Source organism: Bubalus bubalis, chromosome 18, assembly GCF_019923935.1.
Source record: "Bubalus bubalis isolate 160015118507 breed Murrah chromosome 18, NDDB_SH_1, whole genome shotgun sequence".
NCBI classification, from domain to species: domain Eukaryota; kingdom Metazoa; phylum Chordata; class Mammalia; order Artiodactyla; family Bovidae; genus Bubalus; species Bubalus bubalis.
The window spans coordinates 21,271,049-21,284,275 of record NC_059174.1 but is presented as its reverse complement, the minus strand read 5'-3'; the positions used below and the strand labels follow the sequence as shown (position 1 = coordinate 21,284,275).

The 13,227-nt window shown below is 36.4% G+C and overlaps 1 protein-coding gene across 8 annotated transcripts in view; it reads right to left on the bottom strand.

The window, feature by feature from the left end:
- Positions 1-13,227, bottom strand: part of CHD9 (chromodomain helicase DNA binding protein 9) — a 226,957-nt gene that overhangs the window by 133,578 nt on the left and 80,152 nt on the right. The window lies entirely within an intron of this gene.

Genomic DNA, 13,227 nt, shown 5'->3' with positions numbered 1-13,227 from the left:
GAGAATGGAATGTCAGACTCTCCCATACCATGAAATGGCCATCACTCCCCAACAGCTCTAGCATGTACAAAATATTTATGTATTACACTTGAAAGTTATGTTGTGCTAAGGTAGAACTAACACCCAAAAAAGATGTCCTTTTCATTACAGGGGACTGGAATGCAAAAGTAGGAAGTCAAGAAACACCTGGAGTAACAGGCAAATTTGGCCTTGGAATATGGAATGAAGCAAGGCAAAGACTAATAGAGTTTTGCCAAGAAAATGCACTGGCCATAACAAACACCCTCTTCCAACAACACAAGAGAAGACTCTACACATGGACATCACCAGATGGTCAACACCGAAATCAGATTGATTATATGCTTTGCAGCCATAGATGGAGAAGCTCTATACAGTCAGCAAAAACAAGACTGGGAGCTGACTGTGGCTCAGATCATGAACTCCTTATTGCCAAATTCAGACTTAAATTGAAGAAAGTAGAGAAAACCACTAGACCATACGGGTATGACTTAAATCAAATCCCTTATGATTATACAGTGGAAGTGAGAAATAGATTTAAGGGACTAGATCTGATAGATAGAGTGCCTGATGAACTATGGAATGAGGTTCGTGACATTGTACAGGAGACAGGAATCAAGACCATCCCCATGGAAAAGAAATGCAAAAAAGCAAAATGGCTGTCTGGGGAGACCTTACAAATAGCTGTGAAAAGAAGAGAAGCGAAAAGCAAAGTAGCAAAGGAAAGATATAAGCATCTGAATGCAGAGTTCCAAAGAACAGGAAGAAGAGATAAGAAAGCCTTTTTCAGCGATCAATGCAAAGAAATAGAGGAAAACAACAGAATGGGAAAGACTAGAGATCTCTTCAAGAAAATTAGAGATACCAAGGGGACATTTCATGCAAAGATGGGCTCGATAAAGGACAGAAATGGTATGGACCTAACAGAAGCAGAAAATATTAAGAAGAGATGGCAAGAATACACAGAAGAACTGTACAAAAAAGATCTTCACAACCCAGATAATCACGATGGTGTGATCACTGACCTAGAGCCAGAAATCCTGGAATGTGAAGTCAAGTGGGCCTTAGAAAGCATCACTACGAACAAAGCTAGTGGAGGTGATGGATTTCCAGTTGAGCTCTTTCAAATCCTGAAAGATGATGCTGTGAAAGTGCTGCACTCAATATGCCAGCAAATTTGGAAAACTCAGCAGTGGCCACAGGACTGGAAAAGGTCAGTTTTCATTCCAATCCCAAAGAAAGGCAAGGCCAAAGAATGCTCAAACTACCGCACAATTGCACTCATCTCACACGCTAGTAAAGTAATGCTCAAAATTCTCCAAGCCAGGCTTCAGCAATATGTGAACCGTGAACTTCCAGATATTCAAGCTGGTTTTAGAAAAGGCAGAGGAACCAGAGATCAAATTGCCAACATCCGCTGGATCATCGAAAAAGCAAGAGAGTTCCAGAAAAACATCTATTTCTGCTTTATTGACTATGCCAAAGCCTTTGACTGTGTGGATCACAATAAACTGTGGAAATTCTGAAAGAGATGGGAATACCAGACCACCTGATCTGCCTTTTGAGAAATCTATATGCAGGTCAGGAAGCAACAGTTAGAACTGGACATGGAACAACAGACTGGTTCCAAATAGGAAAAGGAGTACGTCAAGGCTGTATACTGTCACCCTGCTTATTTAACTTATATGCAGAGTACATCATGAGAAACGCTGGGCTGGAAGAAGCACAAGCTGGAATCAAGATTGCCGGGAAAAATATCAATAACCTCAGATATGCAGATGACACCACCCTTATGGCAGAAAGTGAAGAGGAACTCAAAAGCCTCTTGATGAAAGTGAAAGTGGAGAGTGAAAAAGTTGGCTTAAAGCTCAACATTCAGAAAACGAAGATCATGGCATCTGATCCCATCACTTCATGGGAAATAGATGGGGAAACAGTGGAAACAGTGTCAGACTTTATTTTTTTGGGCTCCAAAATCACTGCAGATGGTGACTGCAGCCATAAAATTAAAAGATGCTTACTCCTTGGAAGGAAAGTTATGACCAACCTAGATAGCATATTCAAAAGCAGAGACATTACTTGGCCAACAAAAGTTCGTCTAGTCAAGGCTATGGTTTTTCCTGTGGTCATGTATGGATGTGAGAGTTGGACTGTGAAGAAGGCTGAGCGCTGAAGAATTGATGCTTTTGAACTGTGGTCTTGGAGAAGACTCTTGAGAGTCCCTTGGACTGCAAGGAGATCCAACCAGTCCATTCTGAAGGAGATCAGCCCTGGGAGTTCTTTGGAAGGAATGATGCTAAAGTTGAAGCTCCAATACTTTGGCCACCTCATGCGAAGAGTTGACTCACTGGAAAAGACTCTGATGCTGGGAGGGATTGGGGGCAGGAGGAGAAGGGGACAACAGAGGATGAGATGGCTGGATGGCATCACTGACTCGATGGACTGAGTCTGGGTGAACTCCGGGAGTTGGTGATGGACAGGGAGGCCTGGCGTGCTGCGATTCATGGGGTCGCAAAGAGTCGGGCAGGACTGAGCGACTGAACTGAAGGTAACTGACAACAGATCTTCTCAGATTAGCAAGTATGTTGTGATCTTTTGCTCTATACCTCTGGAGTAGATAAAGCTACTATTTTATAGGGTACACATGAAATTACAGCAAGAAGAGCAATTGTATGAAGTCATGATAGCTGGCCCTAAATGAGATAAAAGTTCACCATCTGGTCAGCTGATAGACAACACAGACATGTGGTATGTTGGAGATGCTGTATCATATTGCTACCATGGTTCTCTTGTTCAGCTACCATGGAAGATCAGCCTCCTGAGAGCCAAGTATACAGACATCCATGTAGCAAAACCAAGCACCTTTTTGTTAACAGCTATATTCATTACTCTACCCCTAAGTCTCCCACCATTAAATCATTTGGAATATACCTATTGCTTATTATATTTACCAAACTGTGCAAAATAAAATGTACTGATAATCAAGCTGAGGCAAAAACAAACAGTAGCTTAAGCTAAGCAATAAATTAGTCTTATGATAATCGCAAGAGAAAAAAAATGGCAGCATTTATACACAGACACATCACATAACATACGTAGAATTTACGTGTGGAAAGGATCTAATAGGTTACTTGCCAATTTTGTTTCAGGCTTGTATTATTTATCCCAAACCTTTTCAACAAAGGTAATTTAGAGTTCTGCCCTCATTGTCTTGTATACAGAACCCAAATGAAGATTCTTGCTCCTCTACATATTAGTTTATTCAAAAACTAGCAAATGTCTAAAAAACTTTTCCAGAGCTTCTATTTTGGGAGGTTCGTATTAGAAAATATAAATTTCCTAAAGAGAATGTCTGCTCACAATTTAAATGAAAAAATACTTTTGAAAATTTTCTGAGAAGGAAAAACTATGTAAATTTACATTAATTTTACCTGGAAATGGACTTATCAATCACAATGGTATACAAGTACTTTAACAAATACATAATTTTCGAAAAAGTAAAATACAGAAAAAGAGAAATTATTTTTCCAGATTTTATAACTATGAGACTAAATGGACAGAGGGCTATGTGCTCTAATCTGAACATAGCATTATGCAAAAAAAAGAAAAAGAAAGAAAAAAGTAGGTTAAATCAATTCTCTGGAACATATCTTATGTTCCGCTATAGACACTAGACAAGGGAACATCTATGTATACCTAACCCGTTAATCAGAGAAAGCAATGTCCTATATTTTTTTAATGGATGTATGATCATTTACCGAGAGGGGAAAAAGAAGAAATACAACAGAAGTTACGAAATCCAGTATGCTGTCAAATATAAGGTACATCATTAGTTGATATAACATGAAGAAATAAATTATGACATTATATCACTTTGAATCTTTATTTTATAATCTATCTGTAGCTTTTAAAAAACATTTTTAGAAGTAGACTTATTCTGAAGGATTTGACAATTTCTTCTTCCAAGAAGTACTCTTTTTGGTCCATAAAACACCTGATTGTTGCTCTGTAAAAAAATGTAGAATTGCTGTCATTTCTTCAACAACAAATATCTGTTTCACTAATGAATATATGAATAATGAATTTCAATAATGAATATTCATTGGAAGGACTGATGCTGAAGCTGAAACTCCAATACTTTGGCCACTTGATGCGAAGAACTGACTCATTTGAAAAGACCCTGATGCTGGGAAAGATTGAAGGCAGGAGGAGAAGGGGGCGACAGAGGATGCGATGGTTGGATGACATCACTGACTCAATGGACATGAGTTTGAGTAAACTCTGGGAGTTGGTGATGGACAGGGAGGCCTGGCGTACTGCAGTCCATGGGGTTCCAAAGAGTCAGACACGACTGAGCAACTGAACTGAATATTAAATTCATGCTCTGCTACTCTGTGCCTCTCTGCAAAATCAATAACTTTTTGTTTAAAAGCCGAATAACTGTATATCTTTTGAGACCTTTAAAATAATTAAACATGTATAGTACCAATGTACACAGCCCAACTGAAGTGATGGCTACATAAATAGCTATGACTAAGTTTACAGCCACCAGGCAGACAGTGACTGAGACACATCCTAATTTCAGAGATATTAAAAGGAGAAAAAATATGCATCTTAGAATTGATTAAAATAATTTCTTGAATATACAGAATCTATTACTTCAAGAGTTCAGAACTATAAAAACTGCTGCCCAATTGATTGAAAGTAAATTACCTGAAGCATATGACATTAGTTCATACATTCCCAATTATTGTGATAACAGTAAACATTTCCAAATTTATACTATGTACTATAGGCTTGTATATCCGTTTTATTCTTAAGAAATAATTAAAGGTTTTTTAGAACACTGTTCTGGAAATTTGCTTATGATGTAATATTTCAATTAGGAAGGAAATGGTAGTCTTTGAATTTTGTACATTATGATCGATTATACTATAGCAAAGTATTTTCTACCTTTATGTAACCCAAAGCTTATTGAAAATATGAGAAGTTTTAAATAAGAAAACAATTTTGCTGCTTACTCTTCTAACAAATACTTATTGAGAAGTAACTTCCAGGCACTAGGATGATGAATAACTGGCCTCTGAGAGGAGATACAGACAAGTAAATGCCAATATAATACATTACCAAGATAATACAATACTTGTGCTTTTATTAAAGTACATTCAGAGGAGGAACATCCAATGAGGAAAATGGACACCTTATATCTAAGAAGATATACATTTCGTATGTGACAAGACACACGTAAGTAGTCAATGTTAGTTATAAAAATAGAAACTAAAGATAAACTAGAAAAAAGTGCCCATAAAATCTAAAAAAAAAGTCACCTTTTCTGATTTAAACACTTCATTCTACAACCGACACAATGCTCAATTAAGTTCCTCTTTAAGATCTATCATCTTATTTCATTCTAATAAATGTACTATCTTACAAATTCATAAAAAGATCACATCAGTCCAATTTTAACTTTCTATTTAATTAAGCAAATATTATGGACTGTCCATTACATCCAAAGCAACTCTTTAGAAACTACAAAAGCCACTACCCTCAGGAAGTTCAGAATCTAAATGGGGGAGATAAGGAGTAATGGCACAAGAAGAGCACATTATATACCGAATAAAATATGGTAAACATGGCCTACGAGAAGCAAGCACAAGTTTATGTATAAGGTGATTATTAAGAGAAGAGAGAGCACAGTTGGCAAGGTATTTAGGAAAAGCTTCTTAGAACAATTAGCATTTGAAGGGATCTTATAAAGGGATTGTAAGGACGGGCCAGGCAAAGGATTCAGGAATAAAGAAATGGAAGGAAGGAAGGAAGTATATATTTAGGCATAGTATGACCATTTTAGAGTATACAAAAGGAGAAAACTGGAAAATAGACGTAGAAATACAAGTTGGAGCGACACTGTAGGGGACCTTATCATTAAGTACATTACCTGTGGTGGATTCATTATGATATTTGGCATAACTAATACAATTTTGTAAAGTTTAAAAATAAAATAAAATTAAAAAAAAAAAAAAAGACATTTGGGGCACAGAATTTTAAAGTTAAAGCAAGTATTCAGAATCAAAATTAAATTACTTATCTATCTTCGTTTCTACAATTATCTGATGCCAAACATGATGATCATATAAAATGGATTCAAAAATCAATAGGATAGAATCCCTGCCTTTAAAAATTCTAGAGGGGAAGAAAACACAAAAAAATACGATATACATCTTAGCAGAGATACAAAGCACTATATTACAGCAGCATATATTAGACGGTAATTAATTATGTACAGAAAAGATCAGGAAAGGCATAAAGAGCTGGGCCATAAGAATAAAAAATAAAGCCTCTAAATATGTGTTCTGTAACACAATTTATACATATGCACACATATATATAAACTTACTTCACTGGTAAATTTACTTTCCTCAGTGTCTAACAGTTGCTTTTTCTCTAAAACATTTCTATATTCTCTAAATAAGTCTCTAAATATTTTTCTATTAAATGAATGTCTTCCCAGTAAGTTCTACATATTAATAGTTTTTCCAACTTAGTATAATCATTGATCCCTACCAAATTATTCAGTCCTCTATTATAGTCATGTCCATAGCATTTTTATACAGTATTAAATTTGTGCTGCATTCATTTTTACTTTGGGCTTCTCTGGTGGCTCAGCAGTAGAGAACCCGCCTGCAGTGCAGGAGATGTGGGTTAGACCTCTGGGTTGAAAAAATCCCCTGGAGAAGGAAATGGCAACCCATTCCAGTATTCTTGGCTGGGAAATCCCATGGACAGAGGAGCCTGGCAGGCTCTGTCTATGGGGTTGTAAAAGAGTCGAACACAACTTAATGACTAAACAACACAATTTTTACTTTGCTTATGAGCTACTTACAGATATTTCATACTTGTACCTGCAGAAAATTCCATTTAGGATTCACCTCCTATGGAAGGCCTCTGCCTACTCAACCCTGGTTTAGTAACCTGTGCACACAATAAATAATTTTTCATTATAATAATATATTACCTTTTTTCTCCAATAGACTCTCTACCCTTGGGAAAAAGGAACACCTTTATAACCTTTGTATCATTATTAATATGTTGTCTAGCATGGTAGGCATGTGATATATTTTAACTAAATCAGTGAATGACTACAAAGAAATTAGAAAGAACATGATACTTCAAACAAACAAACATAGACCTGAGTCCTGGCTCTACCACCATCTAGTTGTATGACCCTGAGAAGATCACATACTTTCTGCTTTCATCTGTAAAAAACAAAAGAACAAAAATAACTATACAAACTATTAACTATAGTCCTATCTGCTTCAAATGTATAAGATAAAATACTGACTCTACCAGCAAGCAGTAATCCCTGTTCATGTAGAGAACAAGTCTTTTACAATTCCCTCACTCTCTTGCATGGTACCTAAAATTGGCAAGAGCACAGAGGAAACACTAAAGAAGTGCCCAGAGGTGAGGCAGGACAGGACATTTTGGGAACTACCTGATAGCATAATGTGGCCAGAACATGCTACTAGCCAAATAGAGAGATGGTGAGAAGCAAGCAGAGGTCAGATATCCAGGCCTTTTACTAGCCCTGTTAAGAAATCTGGACTTTATCCTGGAGGCAATAGGGAACTATTTCACTGATTAAAATTTCTTCTCTGGCTTAACACTTGATGAACATTTTTACAGTAGCTACTACTATTTGAAGTTACTGTTAGATAGCAAATAGCACCTCTACTAATGACAGTGACCAATATTTCAAAGAATAAGATGATAATGATATTAGTCATTTTAAAGATTTTTCCTGGGAATTCCTCTCTATTTGCCAGATGGGATGCTGCCCAATTCATGAATCATTTAATAAAGCCAATTAGATCTTTTAAAATTAAAAAAGAGAGAATATTCTTATTTGGCAAAATAAAAAGCTGGCAAACTGGAGTTTGCCATTTCTTTGTTTAAAGAAAAAAAGGTCTGCTGATGTCTAGAAACAAACTCTTGTTAAGGCATTCAGACTATGCTTGAATACCTGTTCAAAACTTCTTCAAGTCAAATTTCCTCCTGCCTTCCTAGGGATTTACTCTGAGATTGTTATAAAATAAATCTAATTGTGACAAACCTTCAAATTCTTGAAGATTTATGTCTCCCTTTAAAACTTTTCAAAGCTATCTGCAAAATATTCCAGCTTACTGAAATGTGAAAATTTTTATCTCAAATGGTTAAAATAAAAGGTTTAGTGTTAAAGGGATAAACCTTCAACTACTGGCCACATATTACTAATTCCCTTAGGGTTTCTATAGTGCTATTAAGGATATGACAGATAGTACAGAATGTGACGTTTACTAGCCTAATACTAGTAAATTTATGTGATAATATACTAGTTACTAGGTGAAACCACACTTAAGTAGTACTAATTAATTTTCCAATAGTGTATCATAGAAGGCCTATCATCAGCTTGTCTGTGAGTCAGCTTAAACCAAAGTATAGAAACTTTGCTTAACAAGGTGATTTTACGTTGCAAGGCAGCCTTAATTACAATAGTTAACAGAACCAAGATACAAAACAATCTCAAGAGAATGGAGCAATGGGTCAAATCTAATACTTTTTAATCCTGGAGTTCTGTTTTCAGTGCAGATGACCAACTCTACAAGAATATTCAGGCTGCAAATTCTACAGAGGCCAGGCGGCTGACATAATGACAGAAGCTGGCCAGAAGAGAACTATGGCTAGCTAAAAAGAACAAAGGGGAAGCCACCAGTCAGTTTCAGTTAATTGTTGTTTCTAAGCTGTAAAGAGGAGCTGGAAATTCATCCAGACTTATTTGGGAAATTCCCTGATTTTTAAATGCTGATAATTAATTCACACTCTTTATATAAAATGCTATAGAACAGTCTTTTGGACTCTGTGGGAGAGGGAGAGGGTGGGATGATTTGGGAGAATGGCATTGAAATACGTATAATACCATATATGGAACGAGTCGCCAGTCCAGGTTCGATGCATGATACTGGATGCTTGGGGCTGGTGCACTGGGACGACCCAGAGGGATGGTATGGGGAGGGAGGAGGGAGGAGGGTTCAGGATGGGGAACACATGTACACCCGTGGCGGATTCATTTCAATATTTGGCAAAACCAATACAATATTGTAAAGTTTAAAAATAAAATAAAATTAAAAAAAAAAGAAAACTCAACACTATAAATATACAAATTCTCTGTATACTATTATACGTATATGTGTGTGTGTGTGTGTGTGCGCGCATATATATATATATATGAACTCTCTTTATACTAATGTCTGATATTACTGTGGTCTCAATAAAAATTTCAATAGTTTTTTCAAGAGGCAGACAAGGTGTTTCTAAATAGACAAAAACCAAAACCAGGAAAAAAACCAGGACGACCCAGAGGGATGGTATGGGGAGGGAGGAGGGAGGAGGATTCAGGATGGGGAACACATGAAAACCTGTGGCGGATTCATTTCAATATTTGGCAAAACCAATACAATATTGTAAAGTTTAAAAATAAAATAAAATTTAAAAAAAAAGAAAACTCAACACTATAAATATACAAATTCTCTGTATACTATTATACGTATATGTGTGTGTGTGTGTGTGTGCACATATATATATATATGAACTTTCTTTATACTAATGTCTGATATTACTGTGGTCTCAATAAAAATTTCAATAGTTTTTTCAAGAGGCAGACAAGGTGTTTCTAAATAGACAAAAACCAAAACCAGGAAAAGATCTGAAAAAGAAGGACAACCAAGAAGAACTAATCCTACTAAATAGTAAAGTATTATAAAATTTCATTTTTCAAACACTGTGGTATTAACACATGAGAAGCCATACAGATACAATAGAAAGTGATTTAGTATCTCAAATTGAGGGGAAATGAACTATAAAATAAATAAGACAATTGGATGGCTACCTGAAAAAAAGTTAGATCCATAGCTTGTTCTCAAACCAAGATAAATTACAAATGGATCAAAGATAAAAAATTTCAGAAATGAAATGCCATGAAAATACCAGAAGAAAACATGGACAGGGTACCTTATTTTCTATTTATGGAACAAAATATAGATGTCATTAAAGAATCACCAATTAGATTACATAAATTTTTCATAAAGTTTTATGAAAAGATTCATAAATTAGGGAATTTCCTGGTTGTCCAGTGGCTTTCATTGCCAAGTGTGCAGGTTCAATACCTGCTTGGGGAACTAACATCCTGCAAGATGTGTGGCAAAAAAAAAAAAAAAAAAAAAAAATCACAAATCAGATTATAAAAGAAAATTAGCAAACTCATCTGCAACTCATTTACTGATGAAGTGCTCATCTTTCTTTAAGGCTGAGCTGAGCTCACAAGCCGACCAAGGATGGAACCTGGACCCACTGCAGTGGAAGCAGAGTCTTAACCACTGAAACACCAGGGAATTCTCTGAGGTGCTTATTTTTAAATATATCAAGATTTCCTATAAAATACTAATGGCCTATTCGAAAAATGGACAAAGGATACCAACAGTAAATTCATATTCTTATTTGAAATAAGAGAATGTCAATTAGAACTACACTTATATACCATCTTTCACCTATCAGATTCACAACAATTCCAAAGTTTAATAACATATTAATGAACTTAAAAAAAATTCTCATACGCTGTGAAAGCTAAAATGGTAAAACCTCTAAGGAGAGAAATTTATTAATATCCATAAATATTTCAAGGGCAGGACTTCCCTTCCCCAGTGGTGCCATGGATGGGAATCCACCTGCCAATGGAGGGGGCAGAGGTTCAATCCCTGTTCCAGGAAGATCCCACATGCTTCGGGGCACCTAAGCCCATGTGCCGCAACTACTGAGCTCGCACTCTAGAGCCCATGAGCTGCGATTATGCCCGTGTGCCTAGAGCCTGTGCTCTGCAACAAGAGAGACCACCACAATGAGGAGCCCAAGCACCACAGTGAAGAGTAGCCGCCTCTACCCACACAACTAGAGAAAGCCTACACAAAGCAACGAAGACGCAGCACAGCCAAAATAAATTTTTTTAAAAAGAGTATTAAAATATTTCAAGTGCACATACCCTTTGACTGAACAAATTCTCTTCTAATGATTTATTCTATAAATATGTTCATGTATGAGTGAAATGGCAGATGCAGGTATTTATTACTTGTTCCAGCAAAAGACTGAATACAGCCTAGATGTCCAACAACAAAGAGGATGCTGGATAAACAAAACGTAGTATTCACTTACGCTAGTAACACCAAACCTGGGTATAGCATTCAAGCTTGACTAAAGAAGAACACAGACAAAATGGGATATACTCAGAGGACAACAAGGAGACTGGTGAAGTTACCTGAAACCATGCTTCTCAGAATTATTCTTCTCAGTACTCGCCTCATTCTAGACATCCTCCCCAGGTAAAGGCATTCTCTATTATCTATATGCTGACAACTTCAAACTTTATGTCCAGTACCATTTTTTCAGCTGCCCCCTGGACTTGCCCACAAGTATAAACTAAAGAGATCCAAAACCAATCATTCTTCTAAAATCTTTCTCCTACATGCTTTACTTGGCTAATGGCACTGTAAAACCAACAGTTCTGCCCCAAATATTCTCCCACTGTAAATCTATCCTGCACATTGTGACCAGAGCAAGTTTTGTAAAACAGAGATTTTATATAGTTGCCAATGAAAATTTATTGTTCCCTAATGCTAAATATATGCCCTTCAAGTTTTTCTCATCTCCAGTTACCATCCCACCATCTCTCCACATCCTCCACAATCTCATCACACCAATCTGCTTGTTGTCTAACATGTCCCATTGTTCATTTTCCACGCTATTACTCATGCCATCCGTAGGACCCCAAGTGGCTGATCTAGAATGATAAGATACCAGGAAACTATAGGGGGAAGTATTCTGGCTCAGTGTAAGAAAGGAATTTGAAATAAAGTTATCCAAAGGCAAAGATAATGAGTTCCTTATTACTAAAGTTACATATTCCAATTTTTAACAGACGAACCGAGACCTCAATAGAGATATTGAAAAGGAGCCCAGTAGCATATTGTAACTGACTGGACAAGTCTTAAAGTTCCTTCTGATCACTGATACTTTGAACCCTGGCATTTGAGAACTCTTGGTCTTAATGTAGTGCCTCAAAGTTACTTATTAGTGAGTTTCAACAAGGTTTATAGGCATATAGACCAATCTATACTACATCTTTAATTGATCTAAGAATTTCATAGTAAGTACCTCAAATCTTATGATGATATGAAATTACAAAAAATTAGGAAACGCATTTTCCCCAATATCAAGACTAGACTAGGACGCCCACTTTCACCACTTCTTTTCAACATAGTACTGGAAAATTCAGTCAGACAAAATAGAAGAAAAAAAAGAAAAGAAAAATTAAAGGCAACCAAAGTGGAAAAAAAGAAATACAACTATCTCTATTCACAGATAACATGACTTTATAGAAAAATACAAATAACAAACATATAGAGTTCATAAATGAATTTAATAAAATTTCAGGATACAACTATATGCAGAAAAATCAGTTGTATTTCTATGAAGTAGCAATCACCATTCCAAAAAAGAAATTAAGAGAACAATTCCATTTACAATAGCATTTTTAAAAATACTTAAGGACACAGAAATGGTATGAACCTAACAGAAGCAGATGTTAAGAAGAGGTGGCAAGAATACATAGAAGAACTTTACAAAAAAGAGCTTCACGACCCAGATAATCATGATGGTGTGATCCTAACCTAGAGCCAGACATCCTGGAATGTGAAGTCAAGTGGGCCTTAGAAAGCATCACTATGAACAAAGCTAATGGAGGTGATGGAATTCCAGTTGAGCTATTTCAAATCCTGAAAGATGATGCTGTGAAAGTGCTGCTCTCAATATGCCAGCAAATTTGGAAAACTCAGCAGTGGCCACAGGACTGGAAAAGGTCAGTTTTCATTCCAATCCCAAAGAAAGGCAAGGCCAAAGAATGCTCAAACTACCGCACAATTGCACTCATCTCACACGCTAGTAAAGTAATGCTCAAAATTCTCCAAGCCAGGCTTCAGCAGTACGTGAACTATGAACTTCCAGATGTTCGAGCTGGTTTTAGAAAAGGCAGAGGAACCAGAGATCAAATTGCCAACATCCGCTGGATCATTGAAAAAGCAAGAGAGTTCCAGAAAAACATCTATTTCTGCTTTATTGCCTATG